The 13,772-nt window shown below is 58.3% G+C and overlaps 1 protein-coding gene across 2 annotated transcripts in view; it reads left to right on the top strand.

Moving 5' to 3' along the window:
* Positions 1-9,947: 9,947 nt before the first annotated feature.
* SEMA3F (semaphorin 3F) overlaps positions 9,948-13,772 on the top strand; it is a 29,378-nt gene continuing 25,553 nt past the window's right edge. For both annotated transcript variants that reach the window (XM_005600641.4, XM_001496513.7), the window contains exon 1: positions 9,948-10,084. The gene's annotated coding sequence lies outside the window, so the exon portion shown is untranslated. The remainder of the gene's footprint in view (positions 10,085-13,772) is intronic.

The raw sequence follows: 13,772 nt of genomic DNA, 5'->3' as shown, positions 1-13,772 counted from the left end.
AGCTCAGCCTTTACCTTCTCCTCCAGGGCCCCTTCCCAGACTGAAGGCCCCAGGATGATGCGGGCCCAGCCTGGACCACCTTGTGTCCCCAGGCCACAGAGCCTGAGACCTGAGCAAGCCAATCGTCCAGGACTGGGTCCCCCTTCTGGGTGACTAAAATTCCAGCAAGAAATACCAGGGTTCTTCAGAGAAGGAGCCCCAGCCAGCCCTGCCTGGCCCCTCCCCAGGGAACTGGGCCCCCATAGCCTAGGCTGGGCCCAACCAGACCCCTGGCTGGGAAATGTGGGCTTCCTGAAGCCCTGTGTTGACCCAGGGCCTTGGGTTGCTGCCTAAGATCCCATCTTTGGGCCACCCCAAGGGGCTAAGATCCCTCTCAGGCTGGGATACAGATGTCCTTGTCTGGGAGGCACTGGTTGCTGGGGATACTCAGCTAGTGTGCAGTTGCAGTGAAGGCAGGGTAACTCTTGAGACAGCCCATTCTCAGGGAGGGAAGCTGAGATGGGTAGTCTGTGGGATGTGTACCTCAGGGGAATCAGATGCAAGCTAGGTCTGGGCCCTCCCCACATGCCTGGCTTCACCCCCAGAATGGGTGCCCTGAGGTAGGGGAACTACAGGGAGGAGCTGGAGTTTCCGCCTGGCTCCCTCTACCCAGCTCTCCATGTGCCTCTTTTCTGCCAGGCAGGAGCTGGGGAGAAGGCAGCCCAAGACTCTTCAGTGAGAGACTCCTGTGAGCCGTGTGGCTGTGACTAAGGTAGAAGTGGCACATAGTAGGTGGTCAGGTAGGCTGTGGACACATGAATGCACCCTTTTGGCAAGAATACGGTGCCCCCAAATTAGTCTGGGGGTGCTGGAGGCAAGCAAGGCAAAAGGTAGAATGTGGATTTCTGACCTCTCCATGTGCAGGCCCTGGCCCCTCCCTTCCTCCATACCAGCCCCCTCTTATCCCTCCATCTAGGCTGATCCCTGCTCCTTCCGGCAGCAAACATGAGCTTTGCAAAAACTTGTCCTTGGATTAAAGCTTAAATCACTGTCTCAAGAGAAGGGGGCAGAGAGGCCAGCCAGCCAGGCCACATGTAGAGGGTGTACAGGGGCCGGGGAGAGGCCTCTCTCCCCACCCAAAAACCCCAGGTCAGATCCGATGGATGGGCTTCAAGGGAAAGATTAGGAGACCCTGGCCAAGTTTGAGCACCCCCCAGTGATCCAGCGAGGTCCCTGTCCTCTTTCTGCTGGATGACCCTAGCTTCCTTTCTGGCCACTCAGGAGCCAAAGGAATCCTTTACAATCTTCAATCAGACTATGCCATGCCTTGTTACCCTCAGGTCAGTTCTAGTCTTTCTTCAATCAGAGGCTACACCCCAAAATTCAAGGGGGCCCTAGTCTGGAACCCCCAGACAAGGTTGCCCAGGCTCCTACTACTCAAAGTCTCAGTATTCCCTTCTATTAAATGGGTACACAATGATGTCCTGGCCAAGATGAAATAGAGGCGTGATCCTTCCTGAGTTTCCACAGATGGCAAAGATGGAGCCTCCAATCCCTGGGTGCACGGTCAGAGGCCTGAATGGCCAAGGTGTCAACTCTGCCCAGTTATGTTTGAAAATCAAACCCTCACAGGACAGGAAGGCACCCTATCCCGGGGTAGGGAGCATGGGCCCTGACAACTGCAGCACAGGGAGCAAACAAACCCATCACTCTGTTTTTGTTTTTGAGAAAGACTGGCCCTGAGCTAACATCCGTGCCCATCTTCCTCTACTTTATATGTGGGACACCACCTCAGCATGGCTTGATAAGCCACGTGTAGGTCCGCATGTGGGATCTGAACCGGCAAATCCCTGGCCGCCGAAGCACGGCATGTGAACATAACTGCTCCACCGCCGGCCTGGCCCAGACCCATCACTCCGGATGGAGTGCTGAGCAGGCATCACGTTGCCCAGGACAGGCCCAGCTCCCCATCACCTGGCTGTAGCCCTGCTCCCGGAGCCTCCTCCAAGGCACTGAGGCCGTGAGCTGTGAGGGGAGAATCTTGGCGAGGAGCATTCCTCCTTGGCCAGTCCCAGTGCTGCTGTGCCCCAGAAGCCTTGCAGCCTAGAAGGCAACAGTACTGGCCAAGTTCCTCCATTTCCTGGCTTAAGGGGGATGGAGACCCAGAGGGATGCTCTGGCCTTAGATCTCTGGTCTGAGAGCATGGACAGTGACCTCATATTACAGCCCTTCCTCGGGGAAGAGCTGGAGTCAGGCTTAGGGAAGACAGCCAGTACGGCAGGGTGCCCATGGTCTGCCCACTAGCTCCTCCCCCTTCCAGGGGGCTGCCTTCATCTGGGCCCCACTTTCCTGCTGGGAGTGGGGGACCAGGGGAGGCCACACCGCGGCTGTCACGGAAGGGACATTCCCCAGTCATTTGGAACTAAGTAAGTCCAGATCCCAGCTTGCAGGCCGGGCTGCAGGCCTCCCTCCCCCAGGACTGCGGCCACACAGACACATGGAGGGGTGTGTGCAGCAGATGTGGGGCTGGAAGGCAGCCAGAAACCCCATAGGATGAGATCCCGTCTCCATCAGCTTTGTCGGGGGGCTGCCAGTTCTCCTCTAGCTCTGAGGTATACCTCCATCTAAGGGACTAGCCTGCCCCTGGGGAGCTCACAGCTGGAGCTTCACCACCTTTTAAGTCAAGGTAGAGTCTACCTTGAGTCCCTGTTGCTGCAGCTTGACATACGCTCTCCTCAGCCCAGCTCTTAAGTAGAGGAAGAAACAGCAAATGGGCAGCCATCCCTACCCCGTCTTCGGCTCCAGGTGAGTGTGAGCAGAGGCCTCAAGATGAAGGCAGTAAGCAGCTCCCAGTCCCTGATCAGAGCACAGAGGGTACAGAGTACAGGTACAGAGCACCAAGCCCCCTCCCATTCAGTCCTCCATTCACCACCTAGTGTGTATTGGTCTCCATGCTGGGTGCCGGGGAAGCAGCAACAGACACAACAAACAGTTTGTGCTCTCTCTCTCTCTCTTTTGTTTTTGGTGAGGAAGATTGGCCCTGAGCTAACATTTGTTGCCAATCTTCCTCTTTTTGTTTGAGGAAGATTGTTGCTGAGCTAACATCTATGCCAATCTTCCTCTATTTTATGTGGGATGCTGTTGCAGTGTAGCTTGAGGACTGGTGTGTAGGTCCCCTCCCGGGATCCAAACCTGCAAACCCCAGGCTGCCAAAGTGGAGAATGCAAATTTAACCACTATGCCAGTGGGCTGGCCCCAGTTCCTGGCCTCTTACAGGTTACAGTCTAGCAGGGGTGGGGAAATGGACAATAAACTACAAGCATAAAAGGAAGTAAATGATGTCGGGTGTTGGGAGGAGAAAAACAGAGGAAGGGAAGGGAGAGTCAAGAATGCTGGGGTAGGGGCCAGCCCTGTGGTCGAGTGGTTGAGTTGCCACGCTCCACTTCGGCAGCCCAGGATTTCACCGGTTCGGATCCTGGGCGCAGACATGGCACCACTCATCAGGCCATGTTGAGGTGGCGTCCCATATACCACAACTAGAAGGACCCACAACTAAAGTATACAACTACGTACTGGGGGGATTTGGGGAGAAAGGGCAGAAAAATAAAATGAAGATTGGCAACAGTTGTTAGCTCAGGTGCCAATCTTTAAAAAAAAAAAAAAAAGGAATGCTGGGGCGATGGTGGCCAGATAGTACTGAGAGGATAACACCAGAAGGAGGTGAGGGAGAAGCCGTGTAGGTGTCTATGGGAAGAGCATCCAGGCAAAGAGAACAGTCATTGCAGGGGCCCTGAGGCTGGAGTGGGCCTGGTGTGGGAGGAAGAATGAGGAGGATGTAGCCAAGAGGAGGAGGACACGAGTCAGAGAGGCGGGCAGGAGGCTGGGGGGACGGCCACGTAGGATTCGGCTTTGACTCTCAACAAAGTAGCAGCCATCGAGAGCTTTGGACAAGATGGAGACATGACCTGGCTTCCATTTTAACAGGATCCTTCTGGATCCTGATTGACTAGATAGTCAGGGGCAAGAGCAGAAGCTGGGAGCCCAGTAAGGAGGCTCCTGTACTGGTCAGGTGAAAGACAAGGTCATGGAGGTGATGCCTGCATCTGCAATGGCTGCAGAGCTGGCGGCCAGGGAGAAGGTGGGAAGTGGTCACTTGATATTTTGCATTTTTTGAGGTGAAGTTGAAAGTACTTGCTTGTGGCTTGGATGTGGATGTGAAAGAGAGAGTCCAGGTTGATTCAAAAGTTTTTTGGCCTGAGCAGCTGGAAGAATGTAATGGCCTCAACTGAGAGGGCAAGGCCAAGGCATTGCTGGGGTGGGGGGCTCCCAGGTTGGGCTCCTCTTTTCCACATAGACCCTGTCTCCTTAGCCAGGCTCTACCCCACCCCCTCCATACCCAGTGGCTGGGGCTGCTCAACCATTACTAACCCAGGGCCCAGGTACCCCGAAACGAGGCCTCTGCCATAGGGGCAGAGGGAACCAAGAATTCCCCTCTCAACTCTTAATGAGGAGGCCTCTCTGGAGCCAGATGTGGATTGAGCTCTAGGCCCAAGACCTGGACTCCCCAGCAGGGCCTGGGCAGGCCCAAGTGGGTGAGGAATGGCTGTCTGGCCTCTGTCTAAACAGGATATGCTCAGGCTGGCCAACGGTCATGGGTCACTTGGCAGCTAGCCGAGCTTGGGCCCATTCAACCCCCCCACACACATACACACACTCACAAGAATACACACACGGGATGAGGGGCTGTGGAGTAACACACAAGGATCTCAGGGCCCTGTGTTCTCCTCTCTTGTTCACTCAGAGAAGCAGTTGCTGATAGGTCTGTCTGGGGACCAGTTGGGAGAATGCAGAGAGGCCTGGGTCCCGGGCAGGATCTCTAAGTGTCTGGATGCGGATGCAGGACCTACAGGGGCCCAAGGAAACTCCTGACCCAGCCATTAGGATTGGCTTCCTGGGAGGTAATGTCTTCCCAGGAGCCTGAAGGATCTAGAAGGAAACAGCAAAGGCATTCCAGGCATAGGGGAACGGCATGTGCAAAGATCCAGAGATGAGAGAGTGGAGAGCCCCTCGAAGAGGCCTGAGATGTCTATAGGGCTGGAAGGTGGAAAGAGAGGGTGACGTACCTTCAAGAAGGGAGGCTAGCAGCTTGTACAGAAAGGGACTGTGTTTGTGGGTGAAGAAGGTGGCCAAGGGCTCTGGTCTAGAGGGAACACAGGATTTATACTGGCGCTGAAGTCTGGGAAGAGCGTTTTTGGTAGAGGGGACAACAGCAGAAAAGGCCTGGAGGCAGCTTTGGGGAGCAGCCAGGGAGGTGGGTTGTTCCAGCTTTTGATCGGCTCAGAGCCAGCTCCTGGGGCAGGCTAGGCATGAGAAGGCCGGCTGAACCCCATCCTGAGCCTGGGCCTCTGATGACTCCTCACTGCCTGCGCCCTCCTGGTGCTGCCTGAGCACCGCAGGCCATGCACCCCCTCCCCAGCCCCCCTTTCCAACACTCCCCCTCTCTGGGATCCAGTTCCGGCGGTGGGGGCTGGGAGCCCAGAGCAGGCAGCGCCTGGGGCAGGGGAGATGAGAAAACCAGAAAGTGGGGAAACCTGAGCCAGCAACGCTGGGGCTGGGCGGGCCAGGGCTTGCTCAGCCTGCTAGGCCCGGGAAACAGGTTCCCCAGAGACTGGGCCAGAGGAGGGAGTGCTGGTCTAGTCACCACCTTCATCCAGGGGGCATGGTGGGTCTCTGAGGCCAGGCCTTCCAAGTCCAGCTGTCCAGATGCTGAGGCTGGAAGGACAGAGTCTCTTTCAAGGTTACTCAGTATAGCAGGGTATCCCTCTCCCCATGCAAGGTAGGCCAGATAGAGGTGGATAGGGTAGACAGATAGAGGGGGATGGGCAGCAGGAGGCCCAGGGCTGCCCTTCAGTCCCCCACAGCACAGCCTGGAAGAGCCAGAAGAAAAAGAAACAGGCATGAGCACTGCCAGAAACAAAGGCTGGGCCAGGATGAAGGGCTGGGGGTGTTTGGGGGAGAAGACTTTCAAAGCTTTCCTGCCTGCTGCCAGCACTGTCACCCATGGTGGGGGCTGGGACAAAGAGGGCTGATTCCTTCTCAATTGTAACCCCCACCGTTGGACTCCATGGCACGTCAGAAGCTCTGGGAGGCTGAGCTATGGGCCCAAGGCTACACAGTCAGGATGTCATTCTGAGGGCCTATCTTGGACAAACACAGAGCCCATGTGGGAAGGGAGAGGGGGCTGCTCCAGGAGGAGGACCCAGAGGCTGGATCAGTGGGAGAACCAGACCTGGCCTAACCATTTCTGCACCCTCACCACCTTATGGGTCCAGACTGGTACAGGGTGAGCCTGGGGGAGCTGGAGAAGAAGCATGCCTGGGGTCTGAGTGTCCCGCAGAGGAGGGAGGGTGGCCCAGCTTGTGGGAAGTCAGCCTGGCCTGGCTGTCTCCCTTCAAGTGACCCCACAGGGCATCCTGGGTGACATCCTTGGTGGAGCTAGCACAGCTGAGTGGCTTTTGGAGGGGAAGATAGAGGGACTCTGGGTGGCAGGGAGAGTATCAGGTGAGGGCAGCCAGTCCAGAGGGAGCTAGGTGGTAGGCGGGCAGTTGGCACCTGGCTCCTTGGCTCTTGGCTTTTGTGTTCCCTCTTGGATCTGATGCTGCAGGGATTTGCTCTCTTCTTCATTCAATAAAGATTTATTGAACTCTATAAGTGCCGCATGGGGCTCCAGGCCCCCTTGCCAGTCCCTGATCGCCTATCTGCCTTGCAGGCCCTTGGGTCTGTGTGGGCCCCTTGGCCCAGCCTTCCCTCCTGGAGCCTTCCCATACATAGCTTCTGAAAATGCCGCCTTCTTTGGACACCACAGCCTGGTGGTTACAGGCCTCACCTCACTTCTCCCCGTTGCCTCTTCCTCATCTATACAATGGGGACAGCAGGGCCTGCTTCGTAGCAGGATTATGAAGTGCCTGGGAGTGAATAGCCAAAAACCCTGCTGGAATGTAGGGCCTCCCAACCTGGCATCCAGCACTGGCTTCAAGGGCTCTTTGGTTTTTTTTTTTAGGAAGATTAGCCCTGAGCTAACATCTGTCACCAATCCTCCTCTTTTTTGCTGAGGAAGACTGGCCCTGAGCTAACATCCATGCCCATCTTCCCCTACTTTATATGTGGGACACCTGCCACAGTGTGGCTTGACAAGCGGTTTGTAGGTCCCCGGGATCCCAATCAGCGAACCCTGGGCCACCGAAGTGGAACTTGCGAACTTAACCACTGTGCCACTAAGGTGGCCCCTCAATGGCTCTTTGGATCTCTGAAATCGAAGGCAAAATCCTGGAAGGTTCTACAATATTCCTCCCAATAATACATATTTTATATGTATAACAACATATATACTGACACAAAATGCTCAGCCCAGGTGGACACAGGGCAAGGGTGCAGGGTGGATTCACTGCTGCAGTAATTATTTTTTTGTGTTGTTGCTTTGTTTTTTTTTAAGATTTTATTTTTCCTTTTTCTCCCCCAAAGCCCCCTGGTACATAGGTGCATTTTTTTTTTTTTTTTTCAGTTGTGGGTCCTTCTAGCTGTGGCATGTGGGACGCTGCCTCAGCATGCCATGTCGGCGCCCGGGATCCGAACCAGCAAAACCCTGGGCCGCCGAAGCAGAGCTCCAGTGAACTTAACCACTTGGCCATGGGGCCAGCTGCTAGTCATTGTTTTTATGTATATTGATTTTCAGCCTTGTCAAATTGTTTAGGAGAGTACTGGCTACACTGTGTAGCCAGGCTCGGCTCTAGCTCTCTTCTTCTCTCTCCCTGTCCCTCACCACTGGCCCTCCTGCCACCGAACGCTTCTGTGTGCTGGGCCTACTCTCTGTGTCTGAGTGGCACTCCATGGACAAATCATTTGAGTCTCTTCCCGTCCCAGCCCAGCACCCTGGCGTCTTTGGCAAGTCCTAACAGTCTGCTTTAGTGACTATGATGATGATCATGCTGGGGGTGGCCAGGCTATGAGGAGACCAGAGAGGCTGGGGGCAGGGGAGTGGAAGGGATGGCATTGGAAACCACAGTGAGGGTGGCATAAGCTGCACTGGTGACGGTGGAGCAGTGGTGGTGACCTCAGGTGTGACCCTGGTACAGGGGAGTAGGGATGAGGAGAGATGGTTGTCAGTGTTTGAAATGAGGCATGAAAGAGAGGAGAGGTGCAGACACTGTCACTGCAGCCACCATAACTCCAGGCTGGTATTTCCTCATTTCATGGCCAGCCTCTGCTTGGAGCATGTGGGCCTGCACTCCAAGTCCGGGCCAGGAGACCCTCAGCAGGATCCCTAACATCCCACCCTACCCTATATTTTCAGTCAACCAGTCAATGGGTCAGAGAGAAAGATGCCTTCTCCAGGGGGTCTTGTTAGCCAGGAAGAGAAGGGGGACAAAGAAGAGGAAGGAGAGGAGAGGAGTAGGGAGAAAGAGAAGGGAGAGAAAGAGGAGAGGAGGAAGAGGGGAGAGGGGAGGAAGAAAGAAGAGAAGGGAGAGGAGGAGGAAGAAGAGAAGGAAAAATAGGGGGAGGAGAAGGAGGAGGAAAGAGGGCCAGAGAAGGAGAAGGGAAGAGGAGGAGGAAAGGGGAGACGGAGGGAGAAGAAGAGGAGAGAGGAGGAAGAATGGGAGGGAATGGGAGAAGAGTGAGGAGAGAGAGAAGGAGGGAGAGAACAAAGAGGGCCCATGCCCCTTGGGATCTCAGCAAAGTGCATGGGGCAAGGCTGAGACTGTGGTCCTGGCTGGTGAGGCTGTGGCCTTGGGGGTTGGTTTGGGTAGAGGGTCCCTTCTTGGAATCAAGGTAGGCTCCCAGCTCAGTTGCTGGGTCCTGGGCTCATCACAAGGCCTTAGGAGAGGAGGCCCAGCCTATCTGGCTTCCCTGGTGTATGGAACTATAAGGAGTGGGTTTGTGGAACTGCTGGCTTGCATTACGGCTGACCGTTGGGGGGATCACAGGGAGCCCCTGAGTGGCTGGACAGAGCTGTGAGGCTGGGCTGCCAAGACCTGGCCTGGGCTGGAGGCAGTGGGCAGGTCTAGCGGTGTCAGCCGTCCAGGGGCTGCACCGCCACCTGCTGAGCAGCCAGCACAATCCTGGGCCCTGCGCTGCGGGGCTCACGCGTGGGGCCAGGCGCGGCCGGTAGCGAGTGGGAAGGAGGGACATGGCAGGGGGTGTGCAGGTGAGCGCAGACTCGTTGCTCCCCGGCGTGCCCGCCCTTCCCGCCAGGGAGTTGAGTGCCCGGGTAAACACCAGGCGCGGTGTGCGCGGTGTATCCACGGAGAGACAAAGCCAGGGCGGGGCGGGGCGCCGCCCGCAAAGCCGAGGTGGGGGCTCGGGGTGCAGATTAGACTCCCCTGACGCGGGGCACCCCACCGCCTCAGAGCCCCGAGCCCAGCCCTTGGACAGGTGGGGCGGGGGCGGGGCGGTGGCCGGGCGGGTCCCGCCCCGGGGGTGGGGCCGGGCGGGGCGGGCGGGGCGGGGCCGCACTATGCAAATGTCGCCCACCGGCGGCCAATTGCCGGCGCTCCCCGCGCGGCTCCAAGCGCCCCGTCCCGCCGGCGGCCGCGAGACCAGAGCGAGCGATCCAGCGAGCGAGCGGACGCGGTCCGGCGATCCCCCAACGCAGCGCAGGGCCAGGGCGCGCCGCGAGGAGCGGCGCAGCCCAGCGCAGCCGCCCGGCCCCAGTCCAGCAACCAGGCGAGCGCAGCGCCAACGGACCGAGCCGAGCGCAGCGCCCCGAAGCCGAACGCGCGCCGTCGCCCGCGCCCCGCGCCGGGGAATGCGCCCTCGGCGCGCCGGCCAGGGGGCGCCCGCAGCCCACCCGGGGGGAGGCGGCCCCGAGCGCCCCTGAGCCTTCTTATGGCCCGGGCTGGGGCCCGGGGCCTCGGCTGCTGACGCGCCCTGAGCCCGCGGAACCCGTTAAGCCGGGGCCGCGGCGCGGACTCCGGCTCAGGCACAGCAGCGAGAGGGCGCGGGCAGGGCCATGGCCCCGGGGGGCCGCTAGCGCGGGCCGGCCCCACCAGAAGCCGCTCTGCCGCGGACGCCTCCGCCCGGGAGCCCAGGCCCCGCCGCCGCGACAGAGGTGAGTGCGACGGGAACCGGGAGGGAGCGGGCTGGCGACCGGGCCACCCCGCCATCCCTCTGGGACCCGCGGCACTGCAACTCTGCGGAAGTGTCCGGGTTGCGGGGCTCAGAGAGCCAGCGGACTTCCCGCAGACTCAGGGTTGACAGGATTGGAGTGGGCGCTGTACCTGTCGGGGATCCCTGGACGCTTAGCATCGGGGCCACGTGGGGATATGTGGATGATGGCCTGCGGGGTCACCAGTGTGCAAAGCAACTTTTTCCCCCGTAAGGTTCTGGGGGGTGCTGCCATACACCCCCACGTTTCTGGAGCAGGAGTCCAGATGCCCCTTCTCCTGGCTCGGCTCTCCCTCCCACTAACGAACGCCTCAGGCAGTGCTCTTCCTTGGTAGGTACGCCTGCCGTGCCTCAGTGTCCCAGATCGTCTGCTCTAAGGGAAGCGCTATACTGCCCACCCCCACATGGAGGGTCTGTCAGATCAGCAGGACAGGAGGACCTCCAGCCCCCGAAGCTTTTCTCCTAGTACTGTGCCAGACCCTGACCCCCCAGCTGCCAGCTTGGGTTTGCTTTTCCAGCAGGGACTCTTGCCTGGATTAGGGGCCCTGCTGTATGTGGGATTTAGATGAGCTGGGAGAGCCTGCAGTCAGGCCTCCATGTGGGCAGCCTGGAGCCCCAGTAGCGAGGTGGGCAGGAGACACTAGGAGCTTGGTGAGCTCTCCTAGAGCAGGTGGGACCAGAGAGTGTCAAGGTGGCTCAGGAATGAGGCAGTGGTGGCAGGAGGGGTCAGCCAGAGCTAGGGCTGGGGGCCTGGCTGGATAAATAACTTCTGATTCTTGAGGTAACTCTGTTGTGAACACCAGCCCATGAATACCTGGGGGAGGGGGGTAAACTGAAGGCGCTGGTCTGTCTGCCCTGGAGCTGGGCCAGGTTGGGGGTTCCTGTCCTGAATTCACCCAGATTTTCTCCCCAAAGCCCTTGTCCTAGTTGCAGACAGGAAAACTGCACTCGGGTTGGGAAGCTCATCCCAGTCCAGAGGGTTGGATGGAGCTGGGGCCTTTTCCCGGGCTGCATAGGGAGTGTGCCTGGACCCATGGGGTATGGTGTCCTGGAAGATGAGGGCCCTGGGCACACCTTCTCCTGCTGCTGTCTCTTAGTTCTGAAGGAGCCAGGTCGCGAAGTGCGGGGGTTGGGGGAGAGAAGGCCAGCAGCCCAGCCTCTTCACCCCCCCGCCTCCCTTGCTAGGCATACCTTGAGGAGGAGGATGGAGCCAAGCCCAGGTCACCTTGACTGGAAACCCTGACCATGAAAGGGGGGATTTCAATCCCAGCTGTGCTGGGGTGGCTCTGCTTCCTGGTCTGTGGGGTGTTGGGGGAGGGGGAAGCCGAGGAGCCAGGAAGGAGCTCTGGTCTGCGAGGACAGTATCGGAGGGGCTGGGTAGGGGGTGGGGTGCTGTTAATAATTTCTTCCCCATGTTCCCCCGCAGCCCCTGCTCCTGCCTCCCTTCCATCCAGGCAGTTCCTAGCTCACAGGAGCCAATCTCCCTTCCCTGAGACAGGCTGTCCAACCCCCCCACCCCCAAACTCCAAGCCTGGGAGGTCTGGTTCAGGCTGGACAATCTGACCATCTAGCTCCCTGCCCTGCCCCTAGGTACCTCCGGACCCCTCCTCAGGCCGCCCTTCCCTGCACCCCTTGCCAGCCCCAGCTCCTCGGTTCTTTGTTCGAGCGTCTCTCCTCTGTCCCTCCCTCTCTCCTCCCTCTCTCCTCCTCCCTCCCTCCTGCCTCCCTCCCTTGCTCCCTCCCTTGCTCCCTCCCGCCAGCCTTCTTTCCTTCTTTTCTCTGCTCTCCTCCTGGTGGGCTCCCAGGCGGCGGTGGCTGTTCCTTCTCTGTCCACCCACCTGGCCTCTGCTGGACTGGGGGCTTCTCTGGGGCTGGGGCTGAGTGCAATGCATCTAGGGGCTGGCAGAGGGGAAGCGGCTGTAGAAACGCTCTCCCCTTCTCTCTCTCTGCCCTTCTCCTCCTCTCTTCCTTCTTGCTCTTTTTCTCTCTTCCATCCCCCAGGCTGCCAAAGAGGGGACCTGGACTTGGGCCTGAGGCCCCAGCAGACTTGAACTTCCCCCATTCACACCCCCTTAAAGGGCCAGAACCTTGTAGGAGGTCTCTGTAGGGGGCCAGTGAAGCAAGGCCCTCCACCTTCCCTGATACCTTGGGGGACTCTCAACACTATCCTTGGTGACCCTAACCTTGTCACCATGAAAATAGATTCAGGAGAAATGAGGTCACAGGGAAGGGGGGGAGGTAAGTCAACCTGAGCCGCCTGATACATAGACTCAAAGCTCTCTGAGGGACCCAGACTACATCTTCCCCTCCCCAAGCTAGGACAGTGTCTCCCAGCTTCCTTGAGCCCCACCCCAGCAGCAGATCAAGTTCTTGAGCAAACACATGCTTGTGAGGACGTGTGTGGGCGTGCAAATGTGGATGTTGTATATCCAAAACTGTTAGTGGGGGCCACTGAGGTGCACCCCGGGAGTGATGGTCCTTTCTCCTACCTGCCCCCTCATCAGAGCCTGCCATTCAGTCAGCCCCAGCTTTGTGCCCCAGCAGACCAGGGGAGGGGCCAGTTCTGATTCTCCCATCCCCCAGCCAGTCTCCCCAGGAGGGAGTATCTGTGATGGGGGATCTGGAAGGAAAATGAGAGGTGTGTCAGGCACTCAGGAGAAGATGTTCCCACAGAGGGCAGCACATGCGAAGTGGACCACGCGGCCTGAAGCTGCCCTTCCTCTCTGAGGAACCACGAGTAGTGGGTCTAGGGCAGGCACCAGGGTCTGTCGAGTGGGGCCGGGTAGTCAGATGTGGAGCCCCAGCATATATCAACCAGTGCAAGGGAGCAACAGGCCACAGTACTCCTCACCGCTCCCCCCCAGAGTCCTAGAAATGGGCCTGGGGTCCTGCCTCCTGTGGGCGATGGGAATAGACAAGGCAGACCTGGGGGATGTGGCTCACATCGTAATTCTTGGTGCCCCCACCCCCTGTGCATCTGGGTGGGGGGGTTGGGAATTGGCGCTGGTTTTTGCCTGGAGGGAGCAATATGTTCAGACAACTGGTGCTGGGCTGCGTTTACCCAACAGCCAGCCTGCCTGGTGAGACAATATTTGAAAAACATAGTATGGAAAATTGAACCTGCTGGGGGTGTGGGAGTTCTGCAGGGGACACTGCAGGCCCATCCCAGACCTGCTGGCCATCCTAGCTCCCCTTCTTCACCCTCTAGAGGCAGAGCTGGAACTTTTCCTGGCAGGAAGTCCTTCTGTTTGTCTGACCTGGATCCCTCCTGCTGTGATTTCAGTAAAAGTAGATTGTGCTCTTCTTTGCCTCTCATTTTCAGGCTGCTGTCTCTCTTCCACTTTAGGCTATCTATGTGTGCCTCACTCATCCTCCACTCTCTCCCTTGTCCCCCACCCCAGTAATCAGGTCCCGATATCCCTATAGGAGGAGAGATTTGGCTGGAGCAGGAGGGGCTGGACCCCTCCTTTCCACCATTCCTTGAGGTGGGAGAGGGAAGGAGCAGCCCATTTGGTTGGGAGTGGGTGCAAGAAACAGAGCCTGTCGGGAGTTGGAGAGAGCTGTGAGATCACCTGCTTGAGCTGGGCCCTGTGAGTGGGATTTAGGATTCTGTTGTAGGGGAGCGGGGAGGT

The sequence above is a fragment of the Equus caballus genome, chromosome 16 (genome assembly GCF_041296265.1).
Source record: "Equus caballus isolate H_3958 breed thoroughbred chromosome 16, TB-T2T, whole genome shotgun sequence".
Lineage (NCBI taxonomy): Eukaryota > Metazoa > Chordata > Mammalia > Perissodactyla > Equidae > Equus > Equus caballus.
This window is presented reverse-complemented; position numbering and strand designations above follow the sequence as displayed.